This window comes from Pinus tabuliformis, chromosome Q (assembly GCF_031772625.1).
Source record: "Pinus tabuliformis cultivar Carrire ecotype Pingquan chromosome Q, CPIR1, whole genome shotgun sequence".
In the NCBI taxonomy this organism is placed as follows: Eukaryota; Viridiplantae; Streptophyta; class Pinopsida; order Pinales; family Pinaceae; genus Pinus; species Pinus tabuliformis.
Window position 1 is genome coordinate 913,150,712 of NC_142296.1, and position 25,029 is coordinate 913,175,740.

General features: G+C 39.5%; 1 pseudogene; it reads right to left on the reverse strand.

Annotated features, from left to right (window-relative positions):
- The window catches only part of LOC149222436 (leucine--tRNA ligase, cytoplasmic pseudogene), a 117,013-nt pseudogene extending 105,346 nt beyond the window's left edge, over positions 1 to 11,667 (reverse strand).
- Positions 11,668 to 25,029: the final 13,362 nt, after the last annotated feature.

Here is a 25,029-nt window from a genome sequence, read left to right on the forward strand (position 1 = left end):
GCTACAACCTGCAGAAGGCTACAACCTTCTCTCGTTCTCCAAACTTCCTTGGAAGGGAGATCCAACCCCCTTTGTTCTTGTACTAGCCAAGATACTAGTACGTAGGTGCTGACCTACAATCTTCTTTTCTTCAGGTATCACCTTTCATACATTTTCAGACTTGAAGATTCCTGAAGCACAACATTACAATCTGAAGACCACAATTCATTCAATTTCCACAACAGATCATTGAAGCATAAAACAACCAAACTCTGAATCACTGAACCACTGAACCCTGTCAATCACCAGTTACCAGAACACAGAGCAGACTACAGAACTCTGCAATAACTGTCAGACCCCACTGTAAACCCAAAAACAAGCTTCAAAAGATATACGCTACTTCAAGGAGCCAAACCCGCGTATACACGCTCTTTTACCGAAGCCAACCTGCGTACAGATCTAAAAATAAACTTTCTCAATTTGCAGCTGTACCAGACATTAGTTAGACCCAGAACATAGCATTGCGACAATATGCAGATCTAGAAATAAGCATAATCAACCATATCATGATATTTTTATTGCTAATGGAAAACCTGTGAGCAATTTAGGAAACCGACGTTTCGGACTAGCTAGGTGAGTCCATCATCAGGGCAATGAGATTAGAATTATGAGAAGAGAGAGTCAAGACATTAAGTTATTAATAGAAGAATCGAGAGATATCTCTTAGCTTGTACTGTCGGCTGGAAGATTTACATTTATAAATTAATTAACTCAATTTAATTTCAATAATTTAATTAATTTTAATTTTTTATTTTTATTTTTTATTTTTTTTTTTTCTTAATTTTTTTTTATTTGTTTACATATATTTATATATTTATTTTATTTTAAATTTCAAAATTGAAAAAAGTTAATAATTAAGTTTTATTTAAAAGCCTCATATGTAAATATTTTTATGTTATACCTAATATTTTTATGTTATACCTAATATTTTCATTTGCAATTATTGCAAAGTAAATAACATTATTAGGTATAACATAAAAATATTTACATATGAGGCTTTTAAATAAAACTTAATTATTAACTTTTTTCAATTTTGAAATTTAAAATAAAATAAATATATAAATATATGTAAACAAATAAAAATAAAATTAAGAAAAAAATAAAAAATAAAATAAAAAAAAAAAAAAAAAATTAATTAAATTATTGAAATTAAATTGAGTTAATTAATTTATAAATGTAAATCTTCCAGCCGACAGTACAAGCTAAGAGATATCTCTCGATTCTTCTATTAATAACTTAATGTCTTGACTCTCTCTTCTCATAATTCTAATCTCATTGCCCTGATGATGGACTCACCTAGCTAGTCCGAAACGTCGGTTTCCTAAATTGCTCACAGGTTTTCCATTAGCAATAAAAATTCTACTAGCCTGTATGGATTCTCTATTTAACACCACATCATGATAGTGCATTTCAAACCATTAGATCCCGATCTATCCTTAGATCTAGTCTTCCATCAACCAATGTGATCTCTCCTTGGCTTAGATCAAGCAACCCAGCACCTGCAAATCAGATCTCTTTCACTCTTAGATATTCAAGCCCTTGTCGAAAGATGATTTTGCCTAATGATCTTCTTCTCCTTATATAGTCTTAGGCCTAGCTCAATACCAAGAGCCAAAACCATAGTAACACAATACCATCAACTTCAAAACTAGGGATCGACACGCCCGTCGAGACACAATGGTCCGAAATCATAGGCACAACTTCCAAGGACTAACCACCATGGACCAAAGGAACCTTTCCACATACACGCGCTTTTTATGAATCGAACTAGCGTGTACACGCGACTTGGGCTTAACGAAACGGCGTGTATGAGCTTCCTTGACATGCTGTACTGAGATCTGTCTTCTGATTAAGATGCCATCACTTGTACCAACCTCTGAGCACCTGTACCATCCTCTGAGTGAGTTGCCATCAAGGACAACACTTGAATCATAATGCCAACAATCTCCCCCTTTGGACTTGATGGCAACCACCACACCAAGTCACTCTCCCCCTTTGACATCAAGAGCAAAGGGCTGTGCTCCCCCTGAGGACATGCTGATACCTCTGCTTGGCTGTGCTGACTCGTGCTCCCCCTGACAGTAGGCCAGATCTGAAAAAGATGTTCTTCAACAAGAACCAAGATTTATACACCATAAGGGACCTTCCTATCACCAAAAGACTCAATACATACATCCATACTCCCTACCAAGAGGGGACATATCAGAAACAACCAATTATATTACAGCATTCATCCCAGGCATAGTGGGGAAACCAACATAGGCCGTTACATGACCTTGACACCATAAAAGAGATATGACAAGAGAGATACATGACATAGAGACAACAGATCTAGACCAAGACTTAGGAAAGACACCAGCAGCATCTGATAAACATCTTGTTAGATCAGCAACCAGAATTTCTTTCTGAGCTCCTTCTCCTGAAACCAACAACCAAAACATCTGAATGCCAACAATGCTTTATGAGACTTTTGAGCTGCTCCCCCTGAACCTGTGCCTGTTGCACTCCCTGAAACTGTGCCTGAAGAATTCTGACATTCCTATTGCTGTTCAGAACTTCAGAGTTTTCCCTTGCTGTTCAGAACTTCATATACGCGTTTTATCCTGTATAAAACAGCGTATGTACGCGGATATTCTTTCTGCAACAAGCGTCCAGCATACACGCGACTTACCCAACATGAATCCGCGTGTATACGCTCATATCCCTTCCGTAACCTGCGTATACCAACTTTTCTGTAGAACAAACAATCTTCAACAACAGGATGAAGCATCAACTACTCCCAGCTTTTGTCTGAGATATTCAAAAGTTTCCCTGGGCAGTGGTTTTGTGAGAATATCAGCAACTTGCTCCTTAGAAGGAACATACTCCAACTTGACCTTCTGCTCAAGCACTTGTTCCCGAAGAAAATGGTACTTGATTGGTATGTGCTTGGTCTTTGAGTGCATGACAGGATTCTTTGAAATGCTGATTGCACTTGTATTATCACATAAGATAGAGACAGGTGGAGTGCAAGTGATTTGAAAGTCCTGCAAGGTCTGCATCATCCAAAGAAGTTGTGTGCAACAAGATGCTGCAGCCACATATTCTGCTTCAGCTGTAGATAAGGCAATCGAACTTTGTTTCTTGCTGAACCAAGATACTAATCTGGAACCCATGAAGAAAGCACCTCCACTTGTGCTTTTCCTATCATCCACACTTCCAGCCCAATCTGCATCTGTGTAAGCATGAAGAGTGAGATCAGTATTTCTAGGATACCATAAGCCATAGTTTTGGGTCCCTTGAAGATATTTGAAGATTCTTTTGACTGCCTGAAGATGAGTTTCCTTTGGGTTGGCTTGAAATCTTCCAACCATTCCTACTGCATGTGTAATATCTGGTCGAGTACCTGTCAAATAAAGCAAACTCCCAATCATGGATCTATAAGTGGGTTGGTGAACTGCTGCTGATTCATCATTTGCACTGAGGCTGCATCCTGTAACCATGGGTGTACATACTGGCTTTGACTCTTCCATGCCATACTTCTTCAAGATCTGCTTGAGGTATTTGGTTTGAGACAAGAAGATACCTCCTTCATTTTGTTGGATTTGCAATCCAAGAAAATATGTCAATTCTCCAAGAAGTGACATTTCGAATTCTTTCTGCATAACCAAGGCAAAGTTTTGACTCATGGTCTCTTCATTGCTGCCAAAAATAATATCATCTACATAAACAACAAGGATTAGCAATTTGTTATTTTCAACTTTTATATAGAGATTGCTATCTGCTGATCCTTTTGAAAAGCCTTGTTGGTGAAGATATTTGTCCAACCGATAGTACCAAGCCCTTGGAGCTTGTTTGAGCCCATAGAGTGCCTTTTTCAATCTGCATACAAGGTTTGGATCATTTCCAAGAATGAACCCATCTGGCTGCTCAATATATACTTCTTCTTCTAAGTCTCCATTTAGGAAGGCTGATTTCACGTCCATTTGAAATACCTTGAAGTTTTGAAAGCTTGAGAGAGCAAGGAACATTCGGATGGCCTCTAGTCTTGCCACAGGAGCAAAGGTCTCTTCAAAATCTATTCCTTCTTGCTGTGCATACCCTTTACAAACAAGTCTGGCCTTGTTTCTAATTACTTCTCCATTTTCATTTAACTTATTCTTGAAGACCCATTTTGTTCCTATTACATTCTTATCTTTTGGTCTAGGAACTAATTCCCAAGTGTTGTTCCTTTCGATTTGCTCAAGTTCTTCATCCATTGCTTTGACCCAACATTCATCTTTGCATGCTTCTTTCACATTTTGTGGTTCAATGGAGGAGAGTAGAGCCAAGTAGCTTGAAGCTTCTGCAAGTGTCCTTCTTGTTTGTACTCCTGCTTCTTTCTGCCCCACAATCTGAGTTTCTGGATGATTCTTTTGGACATATCTGGATGGAGTCTTCTCTTCTATTCTTGTCTGCTCCTCTGGTTCTTCTTGAGATTCTTCTTCTTCTTGAGGTTCTTCTTCTTCATCATTTCGCCTTTGAGAGTAACCTTCATCTTCTTCAATGTCTTCATGATGAACTTGCCTAGGAATATATCCCTTCTCATCAACCACTATATCAATACTGTCAACAATTCTGCCAAGTCTTTTATTGTAGCACTTGTATGCTTTGCTATGTGGAGAATAACCAAGAAGAATGCCCTCATCTGCTCTAGGTTCAAGTTTGCCAAGTTGCTCATCAGTATTCTTAATATAACATTTGCTCCCAAAGATTTTGAAATGCTTCACGGAAGGAGTTTTACCACTCCAAAGCTCATGAGGTGTTTGAGTGCTGTTTACTCGGACATTTGTTTTGTTAAGAATGATAACAGCAGCATGTGCAGCTTCACCCCAGAAGGTTGCAGGAGTACCTGATTCATCGAGCATAGCACGAGCCATTTGTTGGATAGTTCTGTTCATTCTTTCCACAACCCCATTTTGCTGAGGAGTTCTAGCTGTAGAGAATTCTCTTCTTATCCCATGTTCATCGCAGAAATCGAAAAATTCATTTGATGTGAACTCCCCACCTCTGTCAGATCTGAGGCACTTAATTTTGTGTCCTGATTCATTTTCAGCCAATGCTTTGAAGGATTTGAATTTTTCGAATGCTTCATCTTTGTGCTTCATAAGCCCTAACCAAACAAACCTTGAGAAATCATCAATGAATAATATCAGATATTCTTCTCCTCGAGGTGTCCTTTTCCTAAATGGACCACATACATCTGTATGGACTAGCTCAAGAGGCAAGCTAGCTGATCCTTCCTTTTCTGGAAAGTTAGTTCTGGTTTGCTTTCCAAACTGACAAGATTTGCATATAGTGTTGTCTGGAATTTTGATATCTGGAAGATCGCGAACTGCCTGATATTTGCATGCTTTTCTTATTTGTGAGAAGCTTAGATGTCCCAACCTTCGATGCCATAGCCAGTGCTCTTCATCCTTGCTAAGATAGCATTGTTGTTGTCCTTCTTCAAATATGTACAGATTATTTGGAGTTCTTTTGCCTTTGAGAACTGTTTTACCTGTATCAAGATCACGAACAAGACATCCATTCGATCTGAAAATAACCTCGGTTTTTTGATCACACATCTGACTGACACTTAGAAGATTATGCTTCAATCCATCAACATACAAAACATTTCCAGCCTTGACCTTTTCTTTCAAAGGAGCAATACCTTTTCCTTTTATAGTTGCAGGAGTATCATTTCCAAAAGAAACTTTCTTTCCCTTTTCTAAAGTAGAATAAGATTCAAGTTTTTCTTTATCACCTGTCATATGTTTCGAACATCCACTGTCAATGTACCATAGATTTTCCTGTCCTTCTGCATAAAACGCTATCCCACATCTTTCTGTCTGAGGTTCTTTTATTCTCCATTTTTTGGTGCTCGTGGCTTGTTCCTTTTTCTCCTGAAACCTGCTCCTGCATTCAGATTCTTTATGACCAAAATTATTGCAAATAGAACATTCAACTTCATTTTCAAGAACCGAAAAGTTGTTATAGGTCCTCTTTGTAATCCCTGTCATACTTCTTTGTTTTTGAGCTTCCCTAGTCATGATTGTTTTATATGCAACACATTGAGCTGCTTTGTGACCAAAGTTATGGCAAGAAAAGCATTGTCCATTGAAGAAGCTTCTGCGGTTATTGAATCTACCAGCCAACTGATTGTAATTTCTATTTTCATCTATTCTTGTGCCAAACTGAGAAGATTTTACCTGTGGTTGGTTGTAGCTTTTGTTCACCCTTAAGAAGGATTGTCCCTGATAGTTTCTGTTTGTAATTCGTCCCTGCTTTACCTGATTATCTTCATTGTTCTTCTGCTCATTTCTTCTTGCTGCATCAAGATAACTCTTTGAGGTGGATGCTTTAGAGGTTTCTCCATTATAGCCCAAACCTGTCTTGTTTAGAGGAGACCGCTGCACATTGATAATCTCATCCAAAGTTTCAGATCCTTTGACAAACTTAAGATTAATAGCTTTTGTTTTCTCAATTTCTTTTCTGAGACCAACAATTTCACCTTCTAGTTTTTCAAGATGTTTTTCCTTTTCATCAATTTGAAATTGCAAAGTATCAATGATCACACTCTTTTCTTCTATGCATCTCTTGAGTCTAGTAATTTCATTATAGAGATTATCCACATCTACAGCATCCTCATAATCATCATCTTCAAATGCCATTAATAGCTTATATTTATTACCTTGTTCATCTTCATCACTGTTTGATAAGCCATCACTATCTTCATGGGTGTAGTAGCTTTTCTTATTTGCACTTTGTTTCTTATTCCATCTAGCAGGTTCTTTTCCTTTATCTTTATTAGGACATTTTGCAGCATAATGACCTACTCTTCCACAAGCAAAGCATTTGAAAGGTAGCTTACCTCTGAACCTTCCAGCACCCCTTTGAAGATTTCTGACAAAATTTGATTCTTCTTCCTCTTCTTCTGGAACATGGCTTGCTTCATAGTAATCTTCTTTTCCTGATGCCTTAAAAGCAGCTTCCCTTCTGTCTGATGGACCTCCCTTTCTCATTTCATAAGCAGTTAGAATTCCATGTAACTGAGACATAGTGAGAACTTTGAGATTTTCCTTTTCTTCTATTGCAGATACTTTAGATTCAAACTTGGGGGATAATGATCTTAGAATCTTTGAAACTACTATAGTCTCTTTTATTTCTTCACCCAAATTTTTCATACAATTAACAATCTCATCTACCCGAAGAAAATAATTTGCCACACTTTCATCATTATACATCTTGAGAGTCTCATATTGAATCCTGAGAGTTTGAAGTTTAGCTTCCTTTACCTGTTCATCTCCTTCATAGCTAGTGATCATTTTGTCCCATATCTCTTTTGCTGATTTGAAGTGCATGACCTTCATGAATTCTGTTTGGGATATACTTCCTAATAGAGTACTGACTGCTTTTGCATTTGTTTCATATGTCTTTTTCTCAGCTGGATCTGTAGGAGTAGCTGAAGGAAAAGCATAGCCTGTTTCTACAATGTTCCAAACTTCTGTACCAAGAGATTGAAGATATGCAGTAACTCTTACCTTCCAATAATTGAAATTTGTTCCATCAAAAACCGGTGGCCTGATTGATGCTTCTTTCTCGTAGTTGCTCATGATGAATGATCTACCTTCAAGCGATCAAGCTTCTCTGAAGGACCTGCTCTGATACCAATTGTTGGAAATAATACTGAGAGGGGGGGTGAATCAGTATTATCAGATCAATCAAACCTTTTCAATGCTCAGAAACATATACGCTACTTCAGTTAAGTAAAACAGCGTGTACACGCTACTGTGACTAAATAAAACAGCGTATAAGCAGAAAACTCATAACTTAGTTAGCTTATTCTTCAGTTAAGTTCATCAGGACATTATTCAGCACATTAACAGTAAGCAGATGCAGTATAACAGAACGGATCAAAAGCCACACACATGAACACCAAGATATAAGGTGGAAACCCAATGTGGGTGAAAACCACCTGCTGCAAGTTATCTCTATCTTTCTTTAAGAAACTTCAGTTTACAATCTTTTGTACTGGTGCAGCCTTATACCAGTACGCAGGCTACAACCTGCAGAAGGCTACAACCTTCTCTCGTTCTCCAAACTTCCTTGGAAGGGAGCTCCAACCCCCTTTGTTCTTGTACTAGCCAAGATACTAGTACGTAGGTGCTGACCTACAATCTTCTTTTCTTCAGGTATCACCTTTCATACATTTTCAGACTTGAAGATTCCTGAAGCACAACATTACAATCTGAAGACCACAATTCATTCAATTTCCACAACAGATCATTGAAGCATAAAACAACCAAACTCTGAATCACTGAACCACTGAACCCTGTCAATCACCAGTTACCAGAACACAGAGCAGACTACAGAACTCTGCAATAACTGTCAGACCCCACTGTAAACCCAAAAACAAGCTTCAAAAGATATACGCTACTTCAAGGAGCCAAACCCACGTATACACGCTCTTTTACCGAAGCCAACCTGCGTACAGATCTAAAAATAAACTTTCTCAATTTGCAGCTGTACCAGACATTAGTTAGACCCAGAACATAGCATTGCGACAATATGCAGATCTAGAAATAAGCATAATCAACCATATCATGATAGTGCATTTCAAACCATTAGATCCTGATCTATCCTTAGATCTAGTCTTCCATCAACCAATGTGATCTCTCCTTGGCTTAGATCAAGCAACCCAGCACTTGCAAATCAGATCTCTTTCACTCTTAGATATTCAAGCCCTTGTCGAAAGATGATTTTGCCTAATGATCTTCTTCTCCTTATATAGTCTTAGGCCTAGCTCAATACCAAGAGCCAAAACCATAGTAACACAATACCATCAACTTCAAAACTAGGGATCGACACGCCCGTCGAGACACAATGGTTCGAAATCATAGGCACAACTTCCAAGGACTAACCACCATGGACCAAAGGAACCTTTCCACATACACGCGCTTTTTATGAATCGAACTAGCGTGTACACGCGACTTGGGCTTAACGAAACGGCGTGTATGAGCTTCCTTGACATGCTGTACTGAGATCTGTCTTCTGATTAAGATGCCATCACTTGTACCAACCTCTGAGCACCTGTACCATCCTCTGAGTGAGTTGCCATCAAGGACAACACTTGAATCATAATGCCAACAACACACCCTATGGTGCTCCTCTTTTTATCTCTATAACCTGCCATATATACATCAACATATCCCTGTAAAGAAATTTTTGAACCACCAAAGCATAATTCTTGATTTGTGGTACCTCTCAAATACCTGATAATCCACTTCACTACCATCCAATGTTATTTTCCTCGATTTTTCATGCACTTGCTAACAACACCCACTCCATGTGAAATATCAGGCCTTGTGTAGACCATTGCATACAATAATATTCCAACTGTTGATGCACATAAAACTTTAAACATATAATCAATCTCTTCATGAGTCTTGGGACACATCTCACTTAGTTTGAAATGGCTAGCCAAAGGTGTACTAACAGGATTTGCATTCTGCATATTAAATCTTTCCAACACCTTTTGTATGTACTCATTGTGGGACAATGTTAATTTGTGATTTTTCTTGTCTCTAGTTATTCTCATACTAAAGATTTGTTTTGTTGCACCCAAATCCTTCATTGCAAATGAATTTACCATTTTTTCTTTGAGCACATTTATTTCCAGCATGTTAGACCCTACAACAAGAATTCCATCTACATACAATAAAAATCTAATATAGTTGCCATCATTTTTCATTTTTAGATAAACACAATGATCAGAGTGACATCTAGTAAAACCTTGTTCAAACATAAACCTGTCAAATTTTAGATACCACTACCTTGGATCTTGTTTTAGGCCATACAAGTTCTTCTTCAACCTGCACACTAATTTCTCCTTCCCTTTGACCTCATATCCTTGGGGTTTTTTCATATAGATCTCTTCCTCCAAATCCCCATGGAGAAAGGTCATCTTTACATCTGACTGCTCAAGATAAAAATATTCTGCTGCTACTGGACTTAAAACAATTTTGGTTGAAGTCATTTTAACAATAGGAGAAAATAGTTCATCAAAGTCTATACCTTTCTTCTGTGCAAACCCCTTCACCACAAGTCTAGCTTTACACCTTTTTCTACCTCCATCTTCTTCCTTCAACCTATAAACCCGTTTATTTTGCAATGTTTCTTTACCTGCATGCAACCTGACTAAGTCCCAAGTATGGTTATGTACAAAGGATTCCATCTCTTCTTTTATGGATAACTCCAATTTCTTTCTAGTTTCTACCTACACTTCTTCTTCATAACATTCTGGTTCACTAGAATCAGTTAACAATACAGAATATAATGAAGGAGAGTATTGTTCAGGGGGTCTACATAACTTGGTAGATATTCTAACACCACTTTTAGGTGTTTGTTGCTATTGTGGTTGTTGTTCTTCTAGTTGTTGATCATTATTATTTTCAAACACCTTTACTTTTTCTGTGATATCATTGAGCATTGTGTATTCTTTGTTTTCTTTTTCTTGTTCCTTTTCCTACATCTGATCCTTATACAAGAACCTTTCATTGAATATGCCATCTCTACTCCTAATGATTTTGTCATTTTCATAATCATGTAAGTGATAACCAAGCTCATTAACACCATATCTAATAAAGGTACATTTCTTTGATTTTTCCTCAAGCTTTGTTCTATTTTCTTTATTAATATGGAAAAAGGCTTCACAACCGAAAGTCTTTAAAAATGAGTAGTTTACATTTTTACCTTTCCATGCTTCCTTTGGCATACCTCCATCCAAGGAACTTGAAGGCCCTATGTTTATTAGATAAACATCAATATCTACAACATCTACTCAAAATTGTAAGGCAAACCTGTATGTAATCTCATGCAACTTGCATGCTCCATGATTGTCCTATTCATCCTTTTTAATGAACCATTTTCTTGTGGTGTTCCTAGAACTGCCTTCTCTCTACGAATTCCATTCTCTGAACAATACTTGTCAAATGCTTTGTTGCAATATTCACCTCCATTGTCTAATCTGAGACACTTCAACTTCTTTCTTGTCTCATTGTCAACCAAATATTTCCATTTCTTGAAAGTATCAAATACATTAGATTTATTTTGAATAGAATAAATTCCAGTTTATATGGTTGCATCATCGATAAAGGTAACATAATAATGATATCCACCAAGAGATGATACCTGAGCATGTCCCCATACATCTATATGCACAAGCTCTATTTTTTAACTCTTCTTGTGTTTCCCAACTCTGAGAAATCTGACTCTCTTTTGTTTTCCATAAACACATTTCTCACAAAAATCCAAATCAACATGCTTCAAACCTGGCAACAAATTTCTTGAGTGAAGAATCTACATTCCCTTATCACTCATGTGCCCGAGCCTACAATGCTACAATGTTGTATCTCCTCCTGTGGAGGTTAAAGCATTAATAGAATTAGAAATACCATTGCATAAATACAATGTACCAACCTTTTCTCCTTTTTCTATTACCAGAGCTCCTTTAGTGACCCTCCAGGTTTTATCTGTAAAAGTAGTTACAAAACCTTCACTTCCAAACTTCCCTCTTGAAATTATATATTTTCCAGATCTGGAACATGACTTACCTCCTTTAATAGCCATTGGTTTCGATTTTGAGATTTTATAAAAACCTTACCCACTCCAACAATTTTACAGGGTTTATCATCACCCAGACGAACTTGTCCAAAATCTCCTTGAACATAATCATGAAAATGTTTCCTATCATGTGTGGCATGGAATGAGGCCCCTAAATCTATCACCCAAGCATCAATAATATTTTCTAATGAAAGAATCAAAGCATATTGCAACACTTCACTTGTCACATTCGCTTCATGATTGTTTTCTTGTTGTGGGTCTCCTTATTTTCCCTTCCGAGACTTACAGTATTTCTTCAGGTGTCCCTTCTCCCACATTTACATTACATTATCCTTGATCTGGAATTAGATTTTCCTTGACTTGACTTACTGCAATATCCTGGGCTCTTTCATTTTTCCATTTTTCTTCCCCTATTCTTTGCAGTCAAAGCATTACATGATGTCTCATCGAATCTTTTCCATCTCATTTCCTCGCTAAGGATGGCACCAAAACCATAATCAAATTTTAAATTACTAGATCTAGAGACAGAGTTACTAATGGCCATAACTAGACCATTCCAACTTTCTAACAATGAGCATATAAATAAAAATCCCTAACTTCATCATCAAAATTTACTCGTACAAAACTTAACTGACTGGTAATCATATTGTTGGGCACCAAATCGGGCTATCTTTCTACTGCATTTCCATCCCTCTTTTTGTCCTTTTTGCACTTATTCATCTATATTTACTATGATAAATCCGCAAGTTAATTACCCCTTTCCTGTCTATTGGAATATTTTATTAATGAAGTAAAGTCGCGGGGTTTTGCCTATTCACAGCACTAAAACGCATGTTTGACCACAACTTCTGGAGAATAGGTACCGATCTTTCAGCATCCCGCAGCAGATCCACAACTCACAGAAACAACTAGCCACAAGGAAGTCGTGTAGTTGATGTCGCAGATGTCCCTGAACCATTATTGGACCATTCTTCAATCTTGTTCATCCAGTGCTGGTGCCGTCCTGAACTAATGTATATTTCTGGGTATACGGTTACCAGGTTTTGGGGAAGGATGTTGTTCTCCTTCGCTTTGTATAAAAGACAAGTTATTCCTGTAAAGGGGGAGGAGAGGCTCCCCATCGATATTGTAATAGTTTTCTTCCAGTTAATAATATACCACTCCTTTTGCTGCTCCACTCTTCGTTGTGATTAACACAGCCCTGATCAGAGAGCTGGGCCCGCTCTTCTAATCAGGTGCTGCGTAGTTCTTGTTGTGTGTCATTTATCATATTATGGTTGCTGTTGCAGATTGTTATTTCTTGTAATTTATTTTCTTGAGTACTGCAGTTAAATTTAGTTTTACAACAATGCATTGAGTATTAACCATGAACCCTTACTCGGTGACAGATGGTAACCTTGCCCCTGCATATACTTTGCGTGTTGCCTTGAAAAGGATACACACCCAGATTGATAGATTAATGTAGGAAAAAGGGTGAATAGATTGTTCATACCTGGATGCCAACATTTTGGCGCCGTTACTGGGGAGACTAACAAGGTGAAAAATATGATCTGGACCAACCAGAGGGTCAATCTATCGTCCTAGGGATAGAACGAGTTTTCTCACTCTGCTCCAGGTCCTGAGTGTAGGTGTTTCTTTTTGCTTTTTTTTATTTGATTTCCTGTTTTCATAGGGTTGACCTGTTGTCCTGGGGAAGGAGGATTATTTTGGTGCCCTGCTCTAGGCCCTGAATTAGATTTATTTTTCAATCCCTTTTGTGTTTTAATTTCAGGAAACCCTATCTTTTACCCTAGGGAGGGAGGAGTCTTTTGATTTCGTACTTCAAATCTGGAAGTATTAGGTCTTCTTGGAGGGGTGTTTTTGTTTTTGTTTCTTGTCCTAGGGAAGGAGGAGTCCTTTGATGCCCTAGTCCAAGCCCTGAACCTTAGATTCCTATTTCTTTTGTATTAGCTCTTTTTTCTTGGGGAGAGAATGGTCTTTTGACACCTTACTTGAAGTCTAGAGTGGTGTAAGTCAACACAAAGACCTTCTATCATATCAATATTTGTATGGACAGAGAACCAAATAAGAGGGGCAGAGGGACAGCCCCAAAGAGGGGAGGACTAGACTTGGGAAGAAAGACTTACATCGAGAAAATTATGGCAAAATCTGAATCAGAAGCATCTTCTCGCGTAGCCGTGAGACCGAGCATGTGGAGAATAAAATCCGAGGGACAATCGATAGATCAACCAGTGCCGTCCATAGTATTCTTGGGAAATTCGACACAGCAGACCCTTCTAGTAGTTGAAGAGACATCCAGCAGTATACCTGACTAGGGGAACCCTATGCTAGTAATAGAAAGGGAAGAGGTTGCAAGCAGAACATCAATAGGGTCATGCCACTCCAGCAAGGGAAAGGAGGTCATAGCCGAGGGATCAAGTCATTAGGACGTAGGAGAAGGAATTGTAGGGGCATTCACATCACCAAGGGACTGGGGAAGTGCCATCAAAGTGACTCGAACCTGAGTGGTAAGGAACCCTCGGCCATCTTCTACAAAGCCTATTGAAATACCCAGTGGTTATTGGAGGATATTTATGGCACCTACAACCTCCACTATCGATTTCCCGATCGGGGATCTGGAGGCTGGCGCGCCCATGAAGCCCATTCCATTAGCAGCCTTACCAAGCTTTCATGGGCTTATTTCAGAAGACCCTGACATGTTTTTGTTCGAGTTTGACATAGTGTGCCGGGGGTATGACTACATGACGGATGCCCAAAAGTTAAAAATTTTCCCTGCCACACTAAAAGGGACAGCTCTACGATGGTTTATGGGCCTTGGAGGAAGGTCTATTTCCACATGGGATGATATGCGAACAACTTTCCTGGAAAAATACTAGGATTACTGCAAATCCCGGAACATCAAAGAGGAACTTTTTAAGTTCACACAAAAAGAAGATGAGAGCTTGGAAGACTGTGTTGAAAGATTTAAGTACACATTATAGAGGTTAGGTCACTCTAACCTGGATAGGGATATTTTGAAAATTATCCTCCTCCAGGATTTTTGTGAGGACTCTTTGGAATTGTTGAACATTGTAGGAAAGGGAGATATATGGAAGGAAAACTTCGATCTTATCTATGAACTATGCATCTAGTGCTCAAGGGGACTCGCAAGAAATAGAAAAGGGATTCGCTCAGCAAGGGCATCTAGCGGGGGTGTTATGAAGGTAGAAATCAGAAACCTGCTGGACAACTTGAGAAATGATATCCTGAGTACTCTGTCAGCACAGATGGACATGCTACAAGTGAAATAGAAGCAGCTGGAATTGGACAAGACCATGGCTATATTTTACCCAAAGTGTAGAAAGAAGCATCCAGAGAGGGAATCTCCATTGAACTCCATAGAGGAATGCACAATCTGTGAATTAAATCATGCAACAAGCTCATGCCCCTCCTTGCTAGGCCTGAAAGTAGTGTTTCAAGGGACATGAGAAGACATGGAGCAACTGTACCTCATGGGGTCTAAAAAGCCATGGCAGCCTCAACCACTAATGGGAAATCAAGGTATGTACTCGGACCCATCTCAATATTTTAGTAATTTCAATATGGATCCTCAGTCCATGCCCTATCCACCCATGTGGCCACAATACCAGTTTGCACCTTGGCAACAGTGGAGCCCTCAAGCTGGTTCGAGCTCCCCATGGGCTCCAACTTGGAGAGGACCTTCTCTTGGGCAGTTTCCTTAGCCGATGCCACAACAGAAACTCCAACTACCCTCTAATGTGCCTCCTAGTAGTCAACCTATTCATCCCCAACTTCCCATCCAACCTAACTCCAATCCTAATAATAAAGGAGTTCATCAAACTGACACTCTCAACCTACCTTCGTATAGCATTTCCACCACAAAATTGTATGAAATGAACTTATGATCAGGACAGACAATCGATGCTCAACCTCCACCAGTTATCATTGAACAACTTGATAGTGAGGGTAAAGAATCAGAATTAATTAACAAGGAACCAAAAAAAATTAGTAGAAATCAGGCGCCTCCTGCAAAACAACATCAAGCTGAACCACCCTATCCAGAAATACTGACTTTGAGTAAATCAAGCCCTCAAGCTAAATTCGACTTATTAGGTGAATTACATAATTTATTTGTCAAAATTCCCCTATTACAAGCTATGAAGGATGTACCAATATATGCAAAGACTCTTAGGGAATACTATTCAAAGAAGCCAAGAAACAAATCCAAAGACCCCCTTACTATTCACGTCATGTTCAGATTTTATGATGGGAAAGTCAATGCCTGCAAAGTATGGAGATCCAGGGAACCCAATTCTGACAGTGCAAATTAATGGGATAGAAATTTCGAATGTGCTGGTAGATCTGGGTGCTGCCATCAACGTTATCACCACTGAAACTATGCATACATTAGGTCTTTGTAACTTTAAGCACACACCTACAGCATTAGAACTGGCAGATCGATCTACAGTAAAACCAGTAGGAAAGTTAGAAGATGTAACAATTTCGGTGGATTCATGGCACTATCCCATAGATTTCCTAGTATTACACTCGCAATCTTCAGTTGGCGGCCATCCCTTGATTTTAGGTAGGCCATGGTTGGCTACTGCAGATGCTTACATTAGGTGTCATTCAGGTCACATGGTCATTTCAAATGGGCACAACACTAAGAATTTAGTGTTATACCCACCTGTAGAACCAAACCCACCCAAAAAACCAGCAAGTAGCAAGAAAATTTTATCCAGGAAGGAACCTGAATCAGAAAATGAGGAATTAAGACCAGTTCTTACTATTGGATAGGCCCTCCAGTTAAAAATGGAATCAGAGGATGATGTAATCACCTCCTTTATGAATTATCCTTGCTTCGTTTCAAAACCAAATCAACAAATCCTAGAATCCATATTAAGCTGTGAAACACAAGAGACTATTGAAATAGCAGAGGGATCTGAGGAGCTACCTGTAGTTGCACCCCATGGAAGTATCCTAGTGGAATTAGAACCAGGAAAGACCCTGAACATTAACCCAGACCTATCAGAATCCCAAAAGAAACAACTTTTAGATGTCCTTCAGAAACATAAAGAAGCCTTCGCCTGGGATTACTCAAACATGAAGGAGATTCTTGCTAATTTATGTAACCGTATATATATTAAGGAAGATTGCTGTCCCATGAGATAGCCTCCGAGAAGGATGAACCCTGCATTGAAAAATGTTGTTAAAGAAGAACTTCAAAAATTAATGGACGTAGGTTTTATTTACCCCATTTCAGACAACCAATGGGTTTCTCCATTAGTAATGGTCCCTAAGAAAAATGGTAAATGGCAGATATGCATGGATTATAGAGAAGTAAATAAGGAAACACAAAAAGACCATTTTCCTTTACCATTTATTGACCAAGTTCTAGACACATTGGCTGGAAAAAAAAATTTCTCCTTCCTAGATGGATTTAGTGGGTATAACCAGATCCAGATAGCTCCTGAAGATCAGGACAAAACTAATTTCACATGCCCCTGGGGAAAATTCACGTACTGGGTCCTTCCTTTTGGCCTGTGTAATGCACCTGCAACATTCTAGAGGGAAATTTTGGGGATCTTCTCTGATTTGGTGGACGATAGTGTGGAAATTTACATGGAAAACTTTACTCCATACAGGGATTCATTCGTAGAAGGGTTGAGAAATTTAGAGAAAGTTCTTGAAAGGTGCATACAGGCACATGTCTCCTTAAGTACGGTAAAGTGTCATATGATGATGAAGGAAGGAATTGTTCTTGGACATTTTCTCTTGGCTGAAGGAATTCAAATGGACCCAACTAAAATAAACGTAATTCTGCACTTTCTGATACCCAAAACACTCATGCAGGTATGCGTTACACATGCTTTATAGAAAAATTTGCTAAAATAACACATCCACTTTTTCAATTGCTGGCAAAAGATGCAGATTTTGTGTGGATAGACGACTGTGATGTAGCCTTCCAGAAAATCAAGGAATAGGTCTATAGTGCTCCGATCCTTAGAGGGCCAGACTGGGCATTACCATTCCATATTGACACAGATGCTTCCTAGATAGCGGTTGGTGCAGTATTGGGACAACAAGAGGACAGGATACCATATGAAGTTTACTATGTTACTAAGAATTTGGCCCCTACTGAATTAAATTACACAGTGACTAAAAAAGAGTTCCTTGTTGTCATCTAAGCCATCCACAAATTTCGACATTACATTACCAGGTATATTACCTTTGTACATAGTGATCATGCAGCTATTAGGTATTTAATGAATAAACATGTTACCCCTGGTCACATTACAAGATGGCTTTTGATACTACAAGAATTTGACATTACTATAGTAGATAAACCAGGGAAGGACAATGTGGTTGTTGATTTCCTGTCTAGGATAGAAAATGATGGTAAGAATACACCCATTGAAGATAATTTTCCAGATGAACATATTTTTGCAGTTTCTGCTAACACTCCGTGGTATGCAGATATTGCTAACTATCTTGCTATAGGGAAGGTGCCTCATCATTTGTCATATAAGGATCAGAGGAAGATTATTCATCATAGTACTTGATATTCATTAATGGCAGGGTATATCTTTCATACAAGGGTTGATCAACAGATTCGACATTGAGGATGACATCTATGAGATATTAAAATCCGCCCATGACGGACCCATGGAGGACATTTTGCAGATAAGAGAATAGGCCACAAAGTGCTGCAGATGGGATACTACAAGCCTTCCATCTTTCGTGATGCTCGGGATTATGTCTGTAGATGTGATAGTTTCCAATGGATGGGACAACCTAGGAAAGAAGATGAAATGCCTCTACAACCCCAGATAGTCCTCGAGCCTTTCGAGAAATGGGCCATCGATATTGTTGGACCTTTCAACCTACCTTCTCATCAAAAAGCTCACATCTTGGTCTGCACTGATTATGTGACGAAATGGGTGGAATCCAACGCAGTCATAAGAGCAATAGAGCAAGTAGTGGCAGACTTTATTTTCGAATAAATCTTTGCTTGATATGGTACTCCAAGGGAAATTGTGTCAGATGGAGGAGTGCAATTCACATCTCACATGATAGGGAAGCTGATGCAAAAATACAGGGTTAAACACAGAGTGACAACCCCTTATCATCCCTAGGTGAATGGAGAGGTAGAAAGTAAAAACAAAATATTGGAAAATATCTTGCAAAAATAGTACCAAGTCATCGTTGGGACTGGTCACAGAAACTTCCAGAAGTTTTATGGGCGTATAGAACAACATGGCAGAACATAACTGAGTTTTCTCCATTTGAGTTAGTCTATGGTAAATCCCCCTTATTTTTAGTAGAATTCGAGATCAGTGCACTCAAGGACAACTTTAGAAGTAGGCCTAGACTTATTAAAAGCACAGAAACACTAACTGGAATAACTCAATGAGTTGGACGAGATTCAATCGGTAGCTATCTAGAAAACTACTGTTGTTCAACAATAGAGAATGAAATGGCACGATAAATTTATCAAGAGCAACGTGTTTCATGTAGGGGATTGGCCATTACTTTATGACTCTCAGTTTAAAGATTTCAAAGGAAATATTCACACTCGTTGGATGGGACCGTATGAAGTGGATGCAGTGTTTAACAATGGAACAATTAGACTAATTACAATAGATGGGAATCATACGTTTTTCTTAGTAAATGGACACTATCTAAAGCTATACCACCGTCCAGCCTCTAGAGATGCCTTTGTCAAACAACTTTCTGATTCATCGAGTTTAATGGTTGTTGGTATAAAGGACACTCTCACTCTGCTCTAAAAAAAAAACAAAAAAAACTGTTATTACTTGCTTGTATTTTGCAAGAATAACAAAGGAATATAGCTAGGAGAAATGTAACACTCAATGTTATTATTCTGACGTTGTTGTTACTCCACCGATGTTGTTATTTTGCTAGTGTTGTTACTCTGCTGGTGCTGCTACTCAATCGTTGTTGTTACTCCCCTGCTGTTGTTACTCCACCAGTGTTGTTACTCCGCCGATGATGTTACTCTTCTGGCATTGTTACTCTGATGGTGCTATTACTCCGCCATTGTTGTTACTCCGTCGGTGCTGTTACTCTGATGGTGCTGTTACTTCATTGTTGTTGTTACTTCGCCGCTGTTGTTACACCAACGGCGCTATTACTCCACTGTTGTTGTTACTCCGTCGTTGTTGTTACTCCACTGGTGCTGTTACTCCGACGGTGCTATTACTCTGCCAGTTTCATTACTCCCTCACTGCTGTTACTCTGTGTTGTTGTTACTCCGTCAGCCATTTTACTATTACTCCACCACAAGGTAGGTCCCCAGGTACGTCTCTGCTGACTTTTACGGATTTAATTAAAATATTCCAAAATACACCAATACATGATGCAAACAACCGTAATTAAGTTGGGGGGGTCCCATCATAATAAATGATGGCGTACCAACAAAAATGCATTCATATCGCACGATTCACACCAAACTAAATCTAATGCGAATGGGAATCAAAATATTATAGTGATTTTGTAACCATGACCCCAACACATTGGAAATCGTATCCATACGCAAAAAGTTTTAACCGGTCACTTCCCCAACACGCTGCATTGAAACATTGAAAACATCCAACCGTACTGCCATAACTCACCATCATTCTCTGAGATTTCTTCAGATGTACCAATACTATTACCATCCTTTTTCCCGAGGTGACCATGACATTATTACTATTACCAACAGTTTGGGTCCCTGTCATTTTCCCCTACCAGCTAACTGTATTCGTCGTGCTGATCCCGCCTCTACAATGATGGGTGGATAGCTAGTACGGCATGAACCAAAAGACACAACAAGAGTTCGAAATAGTCAGGAATCATGGAAGGTATTTGAAAATTCAGGATGAGATGTCTACTTTGACAGGTTGAGGGGGTTCAATGAGGCAACTGTAGTGGAATTCGCACTCAATCTAGAATAAGAAAGTTCTCGGGTCCGCGAGATAGAAGTCCCTTGTTGGTTGCTCGAATGGTTTAATTATTAAACAGTCGAGTACCACATTAAATTGTCAACCCGGGAAAGTCCTTTTGTCTCAAAGGTGACCTCGTACTATATGCACTTAATTATAAAAGTATTAAAAGCTGTAGTATAACTAAATCTACTTTTTATCAAACCCTTACTCTGTGTTACAACAGTTATGATCTATTGCAGAAATGAAATGAAAACAATGAACTAAAGGTAACAAATCTACTGAAAGAAATGATGGTTGTCTTGTAACAGAGGATCAGGACCCTATCCTCAGGGTAAGGATGTTCAGCACCTACCCCTGTGATCAATTTGCCAATGCACACTGCAATCCCTAATCACAGGTGACACACTCTTGTACACCGCCAATTGATTAAGAAAACAGAGTATCAGCAAAGGGAAATATCAGAAGCAATCCCACACAGAAGTCACACATACACTTCAACAAAAAAGGAATGGGTGAATCTTGTGAAGAAGGTGGGCCCTGTCCCTCTCACAAGATTCCCCAAGACACAAATACTAAGTAAAAATGCTCAAAACAATGCTTTATTCATCTGCCAAAATGTCAAGTTACAGTAAAGGTTTAGACTTGCTCTGTAATACCGTACCCTTGTTACCCCCCCTTTCCTTAATGTAGATGTCTCATCTTTATAGAGGAGACATCTATTACAATAGATTGTCGTTACCCGTTTAGTTGACCCTTTTGTACAAAAATAAGAAATGTTGTTACAACAGTATGTGATTTTATCATATCGGATCCTTTTGCTGTTGCACAGCTGACAGATTTTGACCATCCCTTTGAGATCCTCGTACAATCCTTGGCTGTTCCACCATTGTTGCTGATCTGGTGAATCTTAATTGTTCCCGTAAAGCTCTCGTGCTGCTCCTGGTGTTCCAATATCTGCAACTGTGTTTTTTTAATTTTGGATAGTGGCTGATCATGCTATATCAGCATCTGCAACGTATTGTTCTGGCCGCTTCAGACGGTTACTGCTCCTGGTGGGCAATTGCTGTTCTAGATATCTCGACCATTTGCAAAATGAGGATTTACCTGGTTTAGTCAGTTGCTGTTTCTGGTATGGCAGCAGCTGTGCAATTGCTGTTTCTGGTGTTCCAGCAACTGTGAATTATAATTCTGCAGGCTTTAAACAACTTAGTCAACTTCCAAGGATTAATTATAAAGATAACATGAATATGTGTTGAATAATTAAACTTATAGTAATGAGGAGAGTTACTTCATACCTTTGGAATAATCAGGTCAAAATGTTATCAAGGCTTTTCAACTTATGGGCTAAAGAGGGTAATATAATAACAAAATACAAGGTCAAAAGTAGACAATATGGAGTCCTAACATCCCTGTTACTAAGGAAGCCATTGCAAAAGTTAGTGGGCTCCCTCAATATGAACATAGATGGCTTTCAAGGAGAACTTCCTTCCCAGAGTTTCCTAAAGCCTTTTTGTAAGTTGGAGAAAGCATTGCTCAAAGGGGCGAGGATATGACCAAAACTCGTTACCGCATCCATGGGGAGAGGTAGTAGAGTTTGTAATAAAGTATATAACTTGCAAGGGGAGGCACTCCACTATGTTTAAATATCATCTCTAGATATTAGCTCACCTCTGATTCCCCCAAGCAGAGGCCTTCTCATTAAATGTTCCTTATTTCCTACTAAGGAGTCTTCAGCTAATGGCACAGTCTGCTCAACGGTCGCAACAGGTGATGGCGGTCATTACCCACCACAGGCTGGTCCAGCTACTAGTGATGAATGCAATTAGTCAGATTCCAATTCCATGGGAGCTATTTCGGGATTCCATGGAGGAAGAGATAATAGCCACTGTGGCCGCCAGAGAAGAAGAACCAGAAGCAATGGAGGAAGAATATGGAGAAGGAGATTACTATGTTGACCAAGAGGAGCCAGAGGAGATGGAAATGGGATCCAAAGAACTTGAAGAAGAGGTTGCTCCCCAAGAGCAAGCCGCAATTGTGGAACCGATGGAAGACGGAGGAGTTGACATAGAAAGGCCCACTAGTACCACGGCCGAGGCTGTTCCACAAGAACCAGCCTCGACTGTGGAGCTAGTAGAGCAAATCGACAACACGACAACAACAGAAGAGGTACCACAACAGGCAAGGATGGGAGAATTGGTTGATATTGCAGCTGAAGGTACCCCACAAGAACTTCCTGCCACCATGGAACCAATGGAGGAAGACAACCCGAATGAAGAAGAGGTCGTGGCCACCCCGACCATAGAACCAATGGAAGAGGATGAACCAGGACGAGAAGAGCTCGGAGCTGGGAGAACCATGGAAACTACAGAGGAAGTTCTAGGAGAACTAGGGCATGAGGCTGGCACTGCTCCACAAGAACTAGTGTCAACCTTGGGACCAAACATTGTACAAGCAAGGAACGCGACCCAGAACAGAATTGTCGAAGGCCATAATGAAGATCCCTGCCAGTTTTCCTTTTTCTCTTCTATTCCAAGAGGAGCAAGGGTATCTCGTTACCCCTGGCACATAGAAGAAGATATCGTCATTCCCCTGCTTTGAAATTTGACGAGTCAACTAGAAGAAGAGGTGCCGGAGGATTGTTGACTAAGGACTCCCAACAAGACCCTTTTGAAGGATAGATAAGATAAAAGGAGCCTGAAACAAAGGTGCCACCAGTCGTAGTGATCACACAACAAAAGGAAGCAATTGTTACCAAAGAGGAGGGACCAAGAGAAGTAGTCCCGATGAATGAGCCACTGGTAAGGGCAGGAAAGAAGGCCATAAACCAAGAAATAACTGAGGAATAATGAGCAATGGAAGGAAACTCGACAGTCAGCGTACCAGAAGCTTTCCCAAGGGATTTACCTCCAGCTGAACCAGTTACAAAAGCTAAAGAAGTTTTGGTTAAGTAAGAATGGGTGGAGTTGTGTGAACAATGAAGACTACCTATCAAACAAAAATACCAGCTGCAATTTAGAGAAAAAATGTGGCTCAAGACAGAGGTTAGGAAGTTGAGAAAACAAGTACATAAATTGCAGAAGCAGGTGAAGAAATACAAGCGGCGGGCCAAAAAGTCCCAAGCCACAATAGTTGAAGTATGGACTTAGGTGGACCAGATAGCCACAACCTCTGCTACCACTCAAACAGACCCAGTTGAGCAACTATTTGAAGACCATGAATATGCCCTAACAGCTGAAGTGTAGACTTGGAAATCCATTGCAGCATAGTATCAAAGCGAGGTAAAAAGAACTTAGGAACGAGCCTCCACAACCATTTTTGAATATGTGGAGCATATAGATGTCATGAGTTTGAGGCATGCGAAGCAATAGCTCAAGATGGAGCAGCTGGAAAGGCAAATGGCAGAATTGAAAGCTGATAAGGAGCAGATGTTTAACTTAGCACAAGAGGTGATGGCATGTCGTTCCCCTACTCCTTGTTATTCTTTATTCTTGCATGAACATTTTATTTTCTTCTGCATGGAGAGCATCAAGAATGAAATCAGTTATGAAATAGAGGATGGTGTACAATTCCTTCACATATTGAGGAGCCATGACTTGCCAACTCAGCATTTGATGTGTGAGTTTTACATGCATGGGTATCTACTGCGCATGGATAGAGGATTCAACCTGGTCCCATATGTGGGAGACATTCATTTAAGGGCTCTCACCTCTTACACTTTTAATCAGATCAGTTGGCAGAAGGCTTTTAATACATTTGAGTCCAATCAAGTTACAAAGCCCTTTATAGTAAGAGGAGAACATGAAAGGTCAATAACCATGTTCAATAAACACAACACCTTTTTGGGAATTGTGGGAAACAAGGAAAGAATGCTAAGAACACAAAAATGGTGCCTTGATCTTTGTGTCAAACAATTAGTCACGTTTCAAGATGAAGCCCTTGATTGCTGTCAGAAAAGATGGATGATGTCACCTACAGCTATCCGGAATAGGGAACCGTTTGGAGCACCAAATTTTGCATGAGCACTCAGCAGAGTGCCAAGGTATGTGGTGTGCGTCCAAACATGCAAGGTTCGGTGGATGGGGATCCAGTTCCAATTCCCCACCATATAATGTTCCGGGTGATTGGTGGAAGGAAATCCTCCTCGCAGAAGCTCTTAAAGTTCTAGGGACAAAGATGGCCGAAGAGTATGATCTCGCTCAGCTCCAGGAAGCCAATAGTCTGCATAACCTAGACCTGTGGAGGCGGTGAGCTACATGAGGACATGTAGAAGGCTAGTTGGGGGGAGATGTTGGGCACCAAATTGGGCTATCTTTCTACTGCATTTCCATCCCTCTTTTTGTCCTTTTTGCACTTATTCATCTGAATTTACTATGCTAAATCTGCAAGGTAATTACCCATTTCCTGTATATTGGAATATTTT